At 44.5% G+C, this 16,390-nt stretch overlaps 1 long non-coding RNA gene across 2 annotated transcripts in view; it reads left to right on the top strand.

Moving 5' to 3' along the window:
• LOC133550549 (uncharacterized) overlaps positions 1–13,858 on the top strand; it is a 15,484-nt gene extending 1,626 nt beyond the window's left edge. Inside the window, exons 2-4 of one of the 2 annotated variants that reach the window (XR_009806306.1) lie at positions 12,824–12,916; positions 13,043–13,159; positions 13,258–13,858. This is a non-coding gene — a long non-coding RNA (uncharacterized LOC133550549). Of the gene's footprint in view, positions 1–11,120; positions 12,917–13,042; positions 13,160–13,257 lie in introns of those variants that run through there. The other variant, XR_009806305.1, reaches the window with a different exon arrangement.
• Positions 13,859–16,390: the final 2,532 nt, after the last annotated feature.

The following is a 16,390-nucleotide window of genomic DNA, read 5'->3' as shown; positions in this document are numbered from 1 at the left end:
TTTCGCACTAATATACAACGAAAACTTTAACCTTAGTCCTAACACAAATAATAAATACAAATCGTTTGAGGTGCGTACTATGAGGTCTGTCACACCGCTGCCTCTACACCTGGCTGTTATCTACCGCCCCCCAGGGCCCTATTCGGACTTTATCAATGAATTCTCAGAGTTCGTTGCTGATCTAGTGACACACGCCAATAATATAATCATAATGGGGGACTTTAATATCCGTATGAGTACCCCATCGGACCCACCGTGCGTGGTGCTCCAGACTATAATTGATAGCTGTGGTCTCACACAAATAATAAATGAACCCACGCATCGCAACGGTAATACTATAGACCTAGTGCTTGTCAGGGGTATCACCGTTTCCAAAGTTACGATACTCCCGTGTACTAAAGTATTGTCCGATCATTACCTTATAAAATTTGAGGTTCAGACCCATGTTCGTCAAACTAATAATAATAATAACTGCTATAGCAGCCGCAACATTAATACGGCCACAAAGACAACTCTTGCTGACCTACTGCCCTCGGTAATGGCACCATTCCCAAAGTATGTGGGCTCTATTGATAACCTCACTAACAACTTTAACGACGCCCTGCGCGAAACCATTGATAACAAAGCACCGCTAAAGTTAAAAAAGGCTCCAAAAAAGCGTACCCCATGGTTTACAGAAGAAACTAGAGCTCAGAAATTATTATGTAGAAAGCTGGAACGCAAATGGCGCACGACTAAACTTGAGGTGCACCATCAAGCATGGAATGATAGTTTAATAACTTACAAACGCATGCTTACCTTAGCTAAAGCTAAAGATTACTCAAATCTCATCCACCGTAATAAAAACAATCCTAAATTTTTGTTTAGTACAGTAGCATCGCTAACCCAACAAGGGACTCCTTCCAGTAGCTCCACCCACTCAGCTGATGATTTTATGCAATTCTTTAGTAAGAAAATTGAAGTCATTAGAAAGGAGATTAAAGACAATGCGTCCCAGCTACAACTGGGTTCTATTAACACTGACACGATTGTATATACGGCGGATACTGCCCTCCAAAATAGTTTCTCTTGTTTTGAGGAAATAACATTAGAGGAATTGTTACAACGTGTTAATGGAATAAAACAAACAACATGTTTACTTGACCCACTTCCTGGGAAACTGATCAAGGAGCTCTTTGTATTATTAGGTCCATCAGTGCTAAATATTATAAACTTATCACTTTCCTCGGGCACTGTTCCCCTAGCATTCAAAAAAGCGGTTATTCATCCTCTTCTTAAAAGACCCAACCTCGATCCTGACCTCATGGTAAACTACCGACCGGTGTCTCACCTTCCCTTTATTTGATAAATCCTCGAAATTTTTTTTTGCGGAGCAGTTAAATGAACACTTAGCGTCTAACAATCTATGTGAAACCTTTCAATCCGGTTTCAGGGCAAATCACTCCACGGAGACAGCCCTCGCAAAAATGACTAATGATCTATTGCTAACGATGGATTCTGATTCGTCATCTATGTTGCTGCTCCTCGATCTTAGCGCTGCTTTCGATACCGTCGATCATAATATTTTATTAGAACGTATCAAAATACGAATTGGTATGTCAGACTTAGCCCTGTCTTGGTTTAACTCTTATCTTACTGATAGGATGCAGTGTGTCTCCCATAACAATGTGACCTCGGACTACGTTAAGGTAACGTGTGGAGTTCCCCAGGGTTCGGTCCTTGGCCCTGCACTCTTCAGCATGTACATGCTGCCGCTAGGTGACATCATACGCAAATACGGTGTTAGCTTTCACTGTTATGCTGATGACACCCAACTCTACATGCCCCTAAAGCTGACCAACACGCCGGATTGTAGTCAGCTGGAGGCGTGTCTTAATGAAATTAAACAATGGATGTCCGCTAACCTTTTGCAACTCAACGCCAAAAAAACGGAAATGCTGATTATCGGTCCTGCTAGACACCGACCTCTATTTAATAATACAACTCTAACATTTGACAACCAAACAATTAAACAAGGTGACCCGGTAAAGAATCTGGGTGTTATCTTTGACCCAACTCTCTCCTTTGAGTCACACATTAAAAGCGTTACTAAAACGGCCTTCTTTCATCTCCGTAATATCGCTAAAATTCGCTCCATTCTGTCCACTAAAGACGCTGAGATCATTATCCATGCGTTTGTTACGTCTCGTCTCGATTACTGTAACGTATTATTTTCGGGTCTCCCCATGTCCAGCATTAAAAGATTACAGTTGGTACAAAATGCGGCTGCTAGACTTTTGACAAGAACAAGAAAGTTTGATCACATTACGCCTGTACTGGCTCACCTGCACTGGCTTCCTGTGCACTTAAGATGTGACTTTAAGGTTTTACTACTTACGTATAAAATACTACACGGTCTAGCTCCATCCTATCTTGCCGATTGTATTGTACCATATGTCCCGGCAAGAAATCTGCGTTCAAAGGACTCCGGCTTATTAGTGATTCCCAAACCCCAAAAAAAGTCTGTGGGCTATAGAGCGTTTTCATTTCGGGCTCCAGTACTCTGGAATGCCCTCCCGGTAACAGTTCGAGATGCTACCTCAGTAGAAGCATTTAAGTCTCACCTTAAAACTCATTTGTATACTCTAGCCTTTAAATAGACTCCCTTTTTAGACCAGTTGATCTGCCGTTTCTTTTCTTTTTCTCCTATGTCCCACTCTCCCTTGTGGAGGCGTCCGGTCCGATCTGGTGGCCATGTACTGCTTGCCTGTGTATCGGCTGGGGACATCTCTGCGCTGCTGATCCGCCTCCGCTTGGGATGGTTTCCTGCTGGCTCCGCTGTGAACGGGACTCTCGCTGCTGTGTTGGATCCGCTTTGGACTGGACTCTTGCGACTGTGTTGGATCCATTATGGATTGAACTTTCACAGTATCATGTTAGACCCGCTCGACATCCATTGCTTTCCTCCTCTCCAAGGTTCTCATAGTCATCATTGTCACCGACGTCCCACTGGGTGTGAGTTTTCCTCGCCCTTATGTGGGCCTACTGAGGATGTCGTAGTGGTTTGTGTTGTGGTTTGTGTAGCCCTTTGAGACACTAGTGATTTAGGGCTATATAAGTAAACATTGATTGATGATTGATATATATATATATAAATATATGTGTGTATATATATACTGTATATATGTGTGTATATATATATATATATATATATATATATATAAATATATGTGTGTATATATATATATATATATATATATATATATATATATATATATAAATAATAAATGGGTTGTACTTGTATAGCGCTTTTCTACCTTCAAGGTACTCAAAGCGCTTTGACACTACTTCCACATTTACCCATTCACACACACATTCACACACTGATGGAGAGAGCTGCCATGCAAGGCGCCAACCAGCACCCATCAGGAGCAAGGGTGAAGTGTCTTGCTCAGGACACAACGGACGTGACGAGGTTGGTACTAGGTGGAATTTGAACCAGGGACCCTCGGGTTGCGCACGGCCACTCTACCACTGCGCCACGCCGTCCTATATATATATATATATATATATATATATGTATATATATATATATATATATATATGTGTATATATATATATGTATATGTATATGTGTGTGTATGTATATAAGTCTTCTTTTCTGTGATGGTGAGAAGAATAATTACCTACCTAACGGAGAACAACTACATTGACACCAGCTGCCAGAAAGCCGGGATTCCAGGTTTTCCTGTTTGCGTAGTGCAAGCGTCTATGATTTGGGAACAGATCCAGACCACTAAGATGGAGAAGAAAGATCTGCACGTCATATAGTTAGATCCAGTCATATAGTTAGATCCAACCAATGCCTATGGGTCAGTGCCACACCTGCTAATAGACTATGCCATGGAATTCTTCTACATCCCAGATAACATCAGGGCCATGATTAAGATCTACTTCCAGGACAACCACATGTGCTTTGCACTGAAGAAGGTGACCACTGGCTGGCAACAACTGGAGATAGGGATCGCAATAGGATGCTCCATTTCCCCCATCCTCTTCGTGGCAGCTTTTGAAGTCATCCTGATCGGGGCAAGGCAGGTGGTGGGGGGTGTCCAGCTGCCTGCAGCCCAGAGGCTCCCGCCCCTAAGGAGCTATATGGACGACATCACCTGCCTGCTATGAACCGCCCCATGCACATCCAGGCTACTTAAGAGGCTGGATGAGCTGATCACCTGGGCCAGGATGAAGTTCAAGCCTTAAGAAGTCAAGGAGCCTCTCAATGCGAAAGGGGGAGAGAAACGACAGAGTCACCTTCACCATCAGCGGAAAAGACATCCCACGCATTGTGGATCAGCCTATCCGAAGCCTGGGAAGACTCTATACACCTGGTCTCTCAGACAAGGACATGGGAAAAATCATCCTCCAGCAGATTTCAGAGGGCCTGTCCAAGATCGATGCAAGCCAGCTACCTGGGAAATATAAGGTGTGGTGTTTCCACTTCACCCTGTACCCAAGGATGATGTGGCCTCTAAAGCTGTGCAAAGCCGGATGGAAGCAAAAGCCAACTCTTTCATCCGAAAATGGCTTGGCCTGCCACGGTGCTTCTCAGCTGCTGGCCTGTATGGATGGAACTCACTCCGGCTACCCCTGAAATCCATCACCCTGGGCTACAGGGACGAGAAGGCAAAGCTGGTGATGGAGCTAAGGGAATCCTCCGACAGGGCAGTGGCGGATGCAAATGCCAGATTCGAGACTGGAAGGAAGTGGAGGGCCAAGGCGGAGGTCCAGAAGGCGATGGGGAGACTGCAACACCAAAAAGTCGTGCGCATGGTACCGACAGACCGGGCGGGCCTTGGATGGAGCGATCCACCAATCCTACGGTCCAAGGCAGGCAGGAAGGAGAGGAAAGACCTTGTTGTTGCTGAGGTCACCTGGATTGAGCAGGAGGAGCTCAGAGTAATGTCTGTGGCACAAGGGCAGCAGGGGAGGTGGACAACTTGGGAGGGTGTCTCGAGCCGAGCAGTCAGCTGGGCAGATTTCTGGAAACTACCATAGGCTCAGCTCAGTTTCTTCATAAGGGCAACATACGACACCCTCCCGAGCCCTAAAAACCTCCACCGATGGTTTGGCACAGAGCAATCCTGCGACCTATGTGGGACCATCGATGCCTCACTCCAGCATGTTCTGTCAGGCTGCAAAATGGCGCTGACACAGATGACGGCACGACCAAGTGTTAAGCAAGCTGGCAGAGGTGCTGAAGAAAAGTGGGCAGGAGGCAAACAACCAGAGTCCAGCAGAATGTCAATACAGGATCCACTTCCAAAGGCAGGGGGAACCTGTGACAAATTCCAGCAAGAGACCACCCGCCAAATTATTAACACCAGGGGCGGCGTGGAAGATGGAAGTGGACCTGGGTAGGCAGCTCCAGTTCCCACAGGAGATATGCAGCACCACCTTAAGACCAGATGTGGTGCTGTGGTTTGCAGCTGTGAAGTCAGTAGTACTGATTGAGCTGACAGTGCCATGGGAGGAGGGACTGGAAGCTGCCTACGAGAGAAAGAAGGCAAAGTATGCAAACCTGGTTGCGGAGTGTAAAGAAAGTGGATGGAGTGTGAGGCTGTATCCGGTTGAGGTGGGAGCCAAAGGCTTTGTGGACAGAACAACACAACGCCTGCTCAAGAACTTGGGACTACGTGGAGCCACCCTGAGCAGATCCACGAAGGAGCTTTCAGAAGCAGCAGAGAAAGCTAGCCACTGGCTCTGGCTGAAACGACGCGACAAGGCTTGGGGTGCAACATCTAAGTGAGTTTTGCTTCAGGGGGTGTCAGGGAGACGTCCCTGTTCAATGCCCCGCCACCGGGAGTTGTGCTGGGCTAAGGGGCAAAACATCAATGAGAGGTGGTCACCAGCTGGAGACCCTGCAGCAAAACCTTTTCTGGTATGTGGTCAGGTTCAGGCATGCCTCAGGGAAGGGGACTTCCCTGTCATGCACAGTCCACCACAGGCATCGGTGGAGGTGCAACAGGCCTAAGGCCCAGCGGCAAGACCACCTTGCTGTAATTAAAATTCATATATATATATATATATATATATATATATATATATATATATATATATATATATATATATATATATATATATGTATGTATATATATATATATATATATGTATGTATATATATATATATATATATATATATATATATATGTATGTATATATATATATATATATATATATATATATATATATATATATATGCCGTCAAGCTGAAGAAAGAGTCCTATCGGGTTGTTCTGGCTTATGGGACTCTGGAGACAGTGGACAGGTACCGACAGGACAAACGGTGTGCAGCTTCAGCGGTCGCGGAGGCAAAAACTTGGACATGGGAGGAGTTTGGGGAAGCCATGGAAAAGGACTTCCGGACTGCTTCGAAGCGATTCTGGTCCACCATCCGCTGCCTCAGGAAGGGGAAGCAGTGCACTATCAACACCGTGTATGGTGCGGATGGTGTTCTGCTGATCTCAACTGCGGATGTTGTGGATAGGTGGAAGGAATACTTCGAAGACCTCCTCAATCCCACCAACACGTCTTTCTATGAGGAAGTGGTGCCTGGGGAATCTGTGGTGGGCTCTCCTATTTCTGGGGCTGAGGTTGCTGAGGTAGTTAAAAACCTCCTCGGTGGCAATGCCCGGAGGGTGGATGAGATCCGCCCGGAGGGTGGATGAGACCCGCCCGGAGTTCCTTAAGGCTCTGGATGCTGTGGGGCTGTCTTGGTTGACAAGACTCTGCAGCATCGCGTGGACATCGGGGGCGGTACCTTTGGATTGGCAGACCGGGATGGTGGTTCCTCTCTTTAAGAAGGGGGACCGGAGGTTGTGTTCCAACTATCGTGGGATCACACTGCTCAGCCTTCCCGGTAAGGTTTATTCAAGTGTACTGGAGAGGAGGCTACTCCGGATAGTCGAACCTCGGATTCAGGAGGAACAGTGTGGTTTTCGTCCTGGTCGTGGAGCTGTGGACCAGCTCTATACTCTCGGCAGGGTTCTTGAGGGTGCATGGAGTTTGCCCAACCAGTCTACATGTGCTTTGTGGACTTGGAGAAGGCATTTGACTGTGTCCCTCGGGAAGTCCCGTGGGGAGTGCTCAGCGAGTATGGAGTATCAGACTGTCTTGTTGTAGCGGTCCGCTCCCTGTACAATCAGTGTCAGAGCTTGGTCCGCATTGCCAGCAGTAAGTCGAACACGTTTCCAGTGAGGGTTGGACTCCGCCAATGCTGTCCTTTGTCACCGATTCTGTTCATAACTTTTATGGACAGAATTTCCAGGCACAGTCAAGGCGTTGAGAGGTTCCGGTTTGGTGGCCGCGGAATTAGGTTTCTGCATTTTGCAGATGATGTGGTCCTGATGGCTTCATCTGGCCGGGGTCTTCAGCTCTCACTCGCAGCCGAGTGTGAAGCGACCGGAATGAGTATCAGCACCTCCAAGTCCGAGTCCATGGTTCTCGTCTGGAAAAGGGTGGAATGCCATCTCGGGGTTGGGGAGGAGACCCTGCCCCAAGTGGAGGAGTTCAAGTACCTAGGAGTCTTGTTCACGGGTGAGGGAAGAGTGGATCGTGAGATTGACAGGCGGAGCGGTGCGGCGTCTTCAGTAATGCGGATGTTGTACCGATCCGTTGTGGTGAAGAAAGAGCTGAGCCGGAAGGCAAAGCTTTTAATTTACCGATCGATCTACATTCCCATCCTCACCTATGGTTATGAGCTTTGGGTCAAGACCGAAAGGACAAGATCACGGGTACAAGCGGCCGTGTGGCGGGGCTCTCCCTTAGAGATAGGGTGAGAAGCTCTGCCATCCGTGAGGAACTCAAATTAAACCCGCTGAGAGGAGCCAGTTGTATGCATGTATTTATATTCATAAATATATTTAAACATATATATAAATATATGTTTTTCACATATTTATATTTATACATATTGGTATATATATATATATATATATATATATATATATATATATATATATATATATATATAGTCATAATGGGGGGGTCAGCAGCTTGCTGCGAGGTCGTTCTCCCAGGAAGGCAGACAAACTACTCGGGACATGGCCTTCAGGTAAAAATATGATTTAATTGTGACCAAAAAAGGTACAAACAAAAAGCGCTCACTGCGGAGGCACAACTTGGCCAAAGAAACAAAACTAACACTTTAACATAAACTATGAACATAACACAAACAACATTTACTGTGGCTTGAAAAGAACAGCATGAACTTTGGGATAAAAAACGAGTATGACTTACTGTGGCAAGAACAGAGTATGGAACAAACACAATGACGCCAGGGCGACTGACTGGCAAAGACGAGCTTAAATACCGTCTCTGATTAGTGCTCGGGAAGCAGGTGAGCCGGCGAGCACTAATCAGAGACAGGTGGACACAATGAGTAACCATGGTGACAATACAAGGGAGTGAAACAAAACTGGAACTTAAAGAGTCCAAAGGTCAACTAGACATGATCTAAAAGACATGACATATATGTAAATATGGACCTCCAAGCTCTGCTATGTCCCTCTTGATCTTCAGCCTCTCGCTCAACACTACCGGTAACACTCAACAGCTAAACACCACACATAGTCTCACACACACACATTTTGGATTCGTCACACTCCATTTCCCTTGTTTATGTATTTTATTATTTGTTATTTATATATGTATACAGTATATACATATATAAATAAAACATAGAGCTAAATACTACGCCCCGTTGTCTGTTTTGTATCCTTCCCACTGTACATATAACAGAAACACTGTAATGTAATTAGTGTCAATATGCTATTAGCATGAATGCCATCTGACTATAATTCATGTTTTGGCTAATTCTATGCCATAACCTCACTCCTGTTACTTTCAGTCCTGTTACTCATATGAGTAACTCGCTTCCGGAACAAAATTGAAATCAATTTGTGTGAATGCACATCTTGTGTTTCATCAGACTTAGAGTTGGGGAAAAAAAGACAATTAAAAGGCATGATTTGGTGGAATGACCCCAAGATAAAAATCTAAAATTGATCTGAAGTATCCACTTATACCAAGATGAGTTTGTCGTCACACAACAGTTTGCTGCAGAGTAAAGTACAGAGGGCAGGTCGCCCTCCCTAACTTGGAAGTGGGTCATCCAAATATCGATTGGCCACTGTCAGTAATGTGCATTTATCAGGGTGTTCTAATCTACTGCTATTGTGTTAGACAAAAGTTTCAAGCTTTGGAAACTCCTTGTGTTTCACCTTGCTGCTTTGACAGAATCAATCACAAGTCCACTCCTTGGTTGTCAGTAAAATGAGAAAAATTGACAAGATAAGAAGGATGGATGGATTTCTGCACACTTATGCTGATCCGTTCTGCAGGAAAAGAGGGTGGATCACATGACCTTGCAGGGGGCAACTAAGGCCAGACACAAAATGCCCTATTTTCTCTATTGGGTGGCCCTAAAATATGTTCTAGGCGTAAACACAAACTAAGGACACTTCTTACATCCATTTACAAACCCCGTTTCCATATGAGTTGGGAAATTGTGTTAGATGTAAATATAAACGGAATACAATGATTTGCAAATCCGTTTCAACCAATATTCAATTGAATGCACTACAGAGACAATATATTTGATGTTCAAACTCATAAACTTTATTTCTTTTTTGCAAATAACAATTGACTTAGAATTTTATGGCTGCAACACAATCAATAAATGTTTGGGAACTGAGGAAACTAATTGTTGAAGCTTTGAAAGTGGAATTCTATCCCATTCTCGTTTTAAGTAGAGGTTCAGTCGTTCAGCAGTCCGGGGTCTTCGCTGTCGTATTTTACGCTTCATAATGCGCCACACATTTTCGATGGGAGACAGGTCTGTACTGCAGGCGGGCCAGGAAAGTACCGGCACTCTTTTTTTTTTTACGATGCCACGCTGTTGTAACACGTGCTGAATGTGGCTTGGCATTGTCTTGCTGAAATAAGCAGGGGAGTCCATGAAAAAGACGACGCTTAGATGACAGCATTTGTTGTTCCAAAACCTGTATGTACCTTTCAGCATTAATGGTTCCTTCACAGATGTGTAAGTTACCCATGCCTTGGGCACTAATGCACCCCTACACCATCACAGATGCTGGCTTTTGAACTTTGCGTCGATAACAGTCTGGATGGTTCGCTTCCCCTTTGGTCCGGATAACACGATGTCGAATATTTCCAAAAACAATTTGAAATGTGGACTCGTCAAACCACAGAACACTTTTCCACTTTGCATGAGTCCATCGTAGATGATTTCGGGCCCAGAGAAGCCGGTGGCGTTTCTGGATGTTGTTGATAAATGGCTTTCGCTTTGCATAGTAGAGCTTTAACTTGCACTTACAGATGTAGCGACGAACTGTATTTCGTGACAGTGGTTTTCTGAAGTGTTCCTGAGCCCATGTGGTGATATCATTTAAAGATTGATGTCGTTTTTTTGATACGGTGCCGTCTGAGGGATCGAAGGTCAAGGTCATTCAAATGTTGATTTCCGGCCATGCCACCTACCTGGAGTGATTTCTACAGATTTTCTGAACCTTTTCAATCAATCAATCAATGTTTATTTATATAGCCCCAAATCACAAATGTCTCAAAGGACTGCACAAACCATTACGACTACAACATCCTCGGAAGAACCCACAAAAGGGCAAGGAAAACTCACACCCAGTGGGCAGGGAGAATTCACATCCAGTGGGACGCCAGTGACAATGCTGACTATGAGAAACCTTGGAGAGGACCTCAGATGTGGGCAACCCCCCCCCCCTCTAGGGGACCGAAAGCAATGGATGTCGAGCGGGTCTAACATGATACTGTGAAAGTTCAATCCATAGTGGCTCCAACACAGCCGCGAGAGTTCAGTTCAAGCGGATCCAAGACAGCAGCGAGAGTCCCGTCCAGACTTTTCATGACTGTATCCTTACACCACACTCAAATTTATAAGCGCAGGCCTAAATTTACCGCATGCCTTTGGTAAGTGCCGGAGTGAGAAGAGGTTTTTTAAAATAACTAGCACATGCTTGCCTTTACCACATGCCTTTGGTAAGTGCCGGAGTGAGAAGAGGTTTTAAATTGATCTTTTGATGATATTATGGACCGTATATGTTGAAATCCCTAATTTTTTTGCAATTGCTCTTTGAGAAACGTTGTTCATAAACTGTTTGACTATTTGCTCTCGCAGTTGTGGACAAGTTTGACTTGTGACATTAAAAACAGGGTTGACTTTAAAGTGATGGGGGAAGTTGAAGTCTGACCGCATTTGGGTTGATACCCCCCTCCACCACTAAAGGACAGGGGCGGAGCTAGAGGGGAGGCCGGGGTAGCACTGGACCCCCCTGAAATCTGATTGGACCCCCCCAGGTGCCACCCCAGATGATTGACATATCGCGGCACCGCACGTCTTGTCGGAAGGAGCCAGTTGCATTTTTAAATCAGTGAAGCCTATTGACTGCTAAGTCCCTCCTGTACAGTAACTGGCGCTATGCACCACAAAGCGTTGAGAGCCACGTTCATTAAGGGAGAAGAAGAAGAATCGCTACTGAAGAAGAGGAAGATTTGAACTGGAGTCGGTTATCGTTGCTGGAGACCGGAGAGCCGGAGATCAACAAAGTTACAAAAGAAAGAAGGATAACCTTCTCTTCGTAAAGTAAGTTTTACGGTGGTGTCCTAATGAGTCACTGTTTAAAATAACTTTTGTAGATAGAAGTTTTTTTTCTACAAGCAGAGAGCCACGACATCAAGCAAACGTTAACGACGTTGCATCTCATGGCGTCTTGCTTCCAACAGCCGCTAATGTCTCGTTTGATTCATTTGGTCGCTATTTATATTTACGTGTTTCTCCCAATAATTCTAGAGGAATGAACCTAGCGGAGAATCAGCCAGCCAGCTAGCTGTTTCATGCTCTGTTGTAACGTAACGTTCACAAAGTAGTTAGCCTGCTGCCAACTAACTGAAAAGTCTTAATATTAAACATAAGTCTACAGTGGTTTATTTGCCCTGACATGTTTTAGGCTTGAAGTGGAGATTTAATAACACTGTGTGATTGTAAGTGATGCCAGGAGTAACGTTAACAGGACTGGCTTATTTTTTCATTGGGTCAGTTGAGAATGAAAAGGCAGGGGGAGAAGATTTATGAACTATTCTAAAAAGAAGCAAGTCAGGGTCAGGAATAGATGAGGCAGACAGCCAGGATTCAGGTCTGCCAGCAGTCCTGGCAGCTGCCATCCTGGGACGAGTCAGGAGGAGAGAGAATGTGATGCACACAGCCCATCATCACCAGGTCAGAGCATAGAAGCAGTCACATGCTCACTTAAGTAATTTGAAGTTACAGGGTTCCTACGCTAGTATGGAAACTTTGGAATTTATACATTTCCAGGTCTGTAGTAACATGGAAGATGGAAACAATTGTATGAAAATATATTTATACTGATCTGAGTTATCTTAAGATTTGTGGGTTAATTATTTTGCATACACTACCTATCTACAATCTTCTGGAAATAATTTGGTGACTTAATGGCATACAAATTCAATAATGATAACAAATGATTTCCATGATGAATTGCATAATCTATTCACATGATATACTCATCTCAAATGTCACAAATTATTGGATTCTTTTTTAGATTATTTTTTTTACTGAGAAGTCTGGGAATTAGGGTCTGGACATTTCAAATGTGTAGGAACCCCTAAGTTTATTTTTAGATATTTTGAAGTGTTGGTTACTGATGTGTGTTGTTTTTTGATGGTGGTTGTATGTTAATTTTGCTTACACTAATATTTTAATTTTTATACAATGTAGTTCAATTAGACACAGAAGGAAAAGATGGCAGCTCCCTTCTTGGGACTAGTCGGGAGAGAGAACTGACAACACAGCACAGCCCATCTTCACCAGGTCAGAGCATAGACAGAAACAGTCACATGCTCAGTTCAGTAAGTTTAGTTTTAGATATATTGAAATGTTGGTTACTGACGAGTGTTGTTTTTTGCATTTTTATTTTAATTACACTATACAATGTAGTTCCATCGAATGAGGACACAGAGGCCACTGACTCTAATGAGGATGTCGATGAGCAACAAGAGACAGACCCAGAGCCAGCTGTCTCCAGCACTTTTGCTCATCCAAGAGGACCCAGTGGTAGGTCTACTTACCTGAAACTTGCTAGTGAGCTGCAGTTATTGTCTAATAATCTTCTGGATCCCTTAACTGTGTTTTCATGACTATTTGTTTTCCAGATATTTCCAGATGCAAAGAGGAGGGACCTGTTCAGCCTTGTCTGACACAATTGCTGTTGTTACTCCAGTCAGCACTGCTTCTTGTGAGAGAAACTTCTCTGCTTTAAAACTGATTAAAACTCATCTCAGAACAACAATGGCTGATGACAGTTTAAGTCACCTTGGAACTCTCAGTATTGAGTCAAGGAGGTCACGTGCCCTTAACATGGATGACTTTGTGAAACATTTTGCGGCTTCTCACCATAACCTAGTACCAACCTCGTCACGTCTGTTGTGTCCTGAGCAAGACACTTCACCCTTGCTCCTGATGGGTTCTGGTTGGCGCCTTGCATGGCAGCTCCCTCCATCAGTGTGTGAATGTGTGTGTGAATGGGTAAATGTGGAAGTAATGTCAAAGCGCTTTGAGTACCTTCAAGGTAGAAAAGCGCTATACAAGTACAACCCATTTATCATTTATTATTATGCTTTTCTAAACCTTTTCTGAGAGAGACAGACAGAGAGAACTATGAATGTGTTGGTGCATTTTCACCATCTTTGTAAAAAATAGTTATTATTAATTACTAGTTCTTGAAAAATTGTTGCCAAGTTGTGTTTTACATTTTCTGCATTGGTAATAAACTGCAAATTATATATACATAAATCTCATCTCCTGTGTGCTTAGTATGTACATTTCAACATTTGACACTCCGATTGCAATTGATAAGTCAAGAAAAAAATTCATTGTTATAGTCTGTGGACCCCTTGAAATAGCGTTGGCCACCCCCTGGCCACCCCAAGGATAAAAGTCTAGCTCCGCCACTGCTAAAGGACAAATGAACTTTGGGTCAAATTTCTTGGAATAACTTGTAATGGGGAAGTCCCGGGAGGACAGCTAAGCTCTCTGTCCCACTTGATAGTCCGGAGCCTGGGTGGGAGGATGGTTAGCAATCACTGATTACCCTGGGACATCAGAGGTAGTGCCCGGGTTTCGTACCAGATGCGGCGAGCCCGTCAAATATGGTATCTCAATGATGGCACGGTGATATCCTCTTCTCGGGAATGAAGGAGGGCGGCTGAAACTCATATTCTGCACAAAAGGATGAGGCCTGTGGCCGAGCTAATGAGTGAATTATGGGCCGGTGACAGGCACATCTTATGGGCGACTTTATGTCTTGTTTTTTTTTCCCATCCGGCTATTAGATTGGGAAATATAACATAAAGATACGTTTCTTGTGGCCTCCACTGCCTTGCAAAATGCTCGCCAAACAGCTGATGAAAACTGTGGCCCCCTGTCTGAAACAATGTCCAAAGTGGTTACCATGTAGACGTAGTACCTGGATTACCAGTGGTTGCGCTGTCTCCATGGCTGAGGGAAGCTTAGGGAGGGCAATGAAGTGGGCCATCATCTTGGAAAATGGGTCCACTATGGTGAGGATGACTGAGTTCCCTTTAGACAATAGAAATGCTGTCACAAAGTCCAGTGCAACACGAGACCAGGGTAGGTCAGGGATAGGAAGTGGGCGCATGATGCCAGATGGTGCTTGGTAGATAGCTTTATTTGATGCGCAGGGTTCCATGAACTCCTTTGTGTCAGTCCTGATGGAGGGCCACTAATAGCGTTGTTTGTTGAGGAATAGTGTGCGGTTGAGTCCTGGATGGCAGGCCACCTTGGAGTTGTGGCCCCAGCACAGCATCTCGGAGCAGAGTTCAGGGATAACTTAAAGGGCTGTCGGCTGGAGTGTTGAAATTTTTGAGTGTCTTGGTGGCCCACTCTTCCACTGGAGACCACTGACAATCTGACTTTGGAAAAATGGCTCCAGTCTTGGGGCCTTCAGATGGGCATAAATGAAGCCTGGATAAAACATCAAGTAAGTCTTTGTGGGAACCAATATATTACAAGAATAATGGTCATTATGCTTGTAAGGAATAATGACACTCGGGCCTGACAGGAATTAAGTCTCTTGGCTGTTCTGAGGTATGTAAGGGTCTTATGACCTGTGACAACAATGAACAGGTGGGTAAATCCTTCCAGCCAGTGTCTCCATTCTTGAATTGCTAAAACCAACGCCAGCAGTTCTCTGTTCCCAATGTCATGATTTCTCTGCACGGGGGCAAACTGGCGAGAAAAGAATGCACAGGGGCGCAGTTTTTGTTCAATTTTGGAGCGTTGCAAGAGTATGAACACCCTGCCCGAGTTGCAAGTGTCACCCTCGATGATAAACTGACGAGTAAGTTATGGGTGGGCTAGAACAGGAGAAGAAGAAACTATTTGAGTTTCCCAAACACCACCTCGGCCTTTGTATTCCACACGAATTGGACCTTCTTGGAGGTCAGCCTGGTAAGGGTCTCTGGGCTCTAGGAATTCGCAAAGCCCAGAAACCTCAGGAAAATTTTGCGGGACTCTGTGGTGGGCCAATCCACCACGGCCCGAATCTTGGCCAGGTCAGCTCTCACTTCTTCACCATTAATCCGAGAAAGGAAACCAAACGGGTGAGAAAAACGCACTTCTCGGCCTCGACAAAAAGGCTGTTTTCGAGTAGCCTTTGGAGTACAATTCGCAAGTACTGTTTATGGTCTGCTACTGATGATGAAAAAAATCCCAATATCGTCCAGTTAAGCGGAAAAAAAAACCCCCAACATGTCCCAAAGCGCATCATTACTGAGGTTCTGGAGCATTCGAATCAAGTGATAAGCCTTTCTGAGGTCTAGTTTGAAAACGATTGTGGAGGGGTGCAAAAACATAATCTATGAATTGGAGAGAATTATCATTTTTATTCCATGCAAAGTCAAAGTGATTTATCCTTCTTGTCAGCAAAAAAACCCTGCACCAAGGAGGGAAGAAGAAGGCCAAATGAGTCCTAAAGCCAGAGACTCCGAAATATAATCCTCGGGCGCTTTACGCTTACAACTTCCGCAAATCGTGATAATCAGGTGGAACGGCAGACGGATCAATATCTTCGAGGGAGAAAGGACCGGAGTATGTGTGTGTGTTAAGCAGCGTGTGAACAGTGTTTAAGAAGGAGCTTCAGTTACCGATCGCCGGTTTAGACCAATCAATATGGGGCAATGTCTCTTAAGCCAAGTAAGACCCAACACAAGGGGTAGAGCAAGAGGGAATGAAAAAAAAGTGAATAGTTTCCTCATAATTACCTGC

The sequence above is a fragment of the Nerophis ophidion genome, linkage group LG04, assembly GCF_033978795.1.
Source record: "Nerophis ophidion isolate RoL-2023_Sa linkage group LG04, RoL_Noph_v1.0, whole genome shotgun sequence".
Classification (NCBI taxonomy): domain Eukaryota; kingdom Metazoa; phylum Chordata; class Actinopteri; order Syngnathiformes; family Syngnathidae; genus Nerophis; species Nerophis ophidion.
This window is presented reverse-complemented; position numbering and strand designations above follow the sequence as displayed.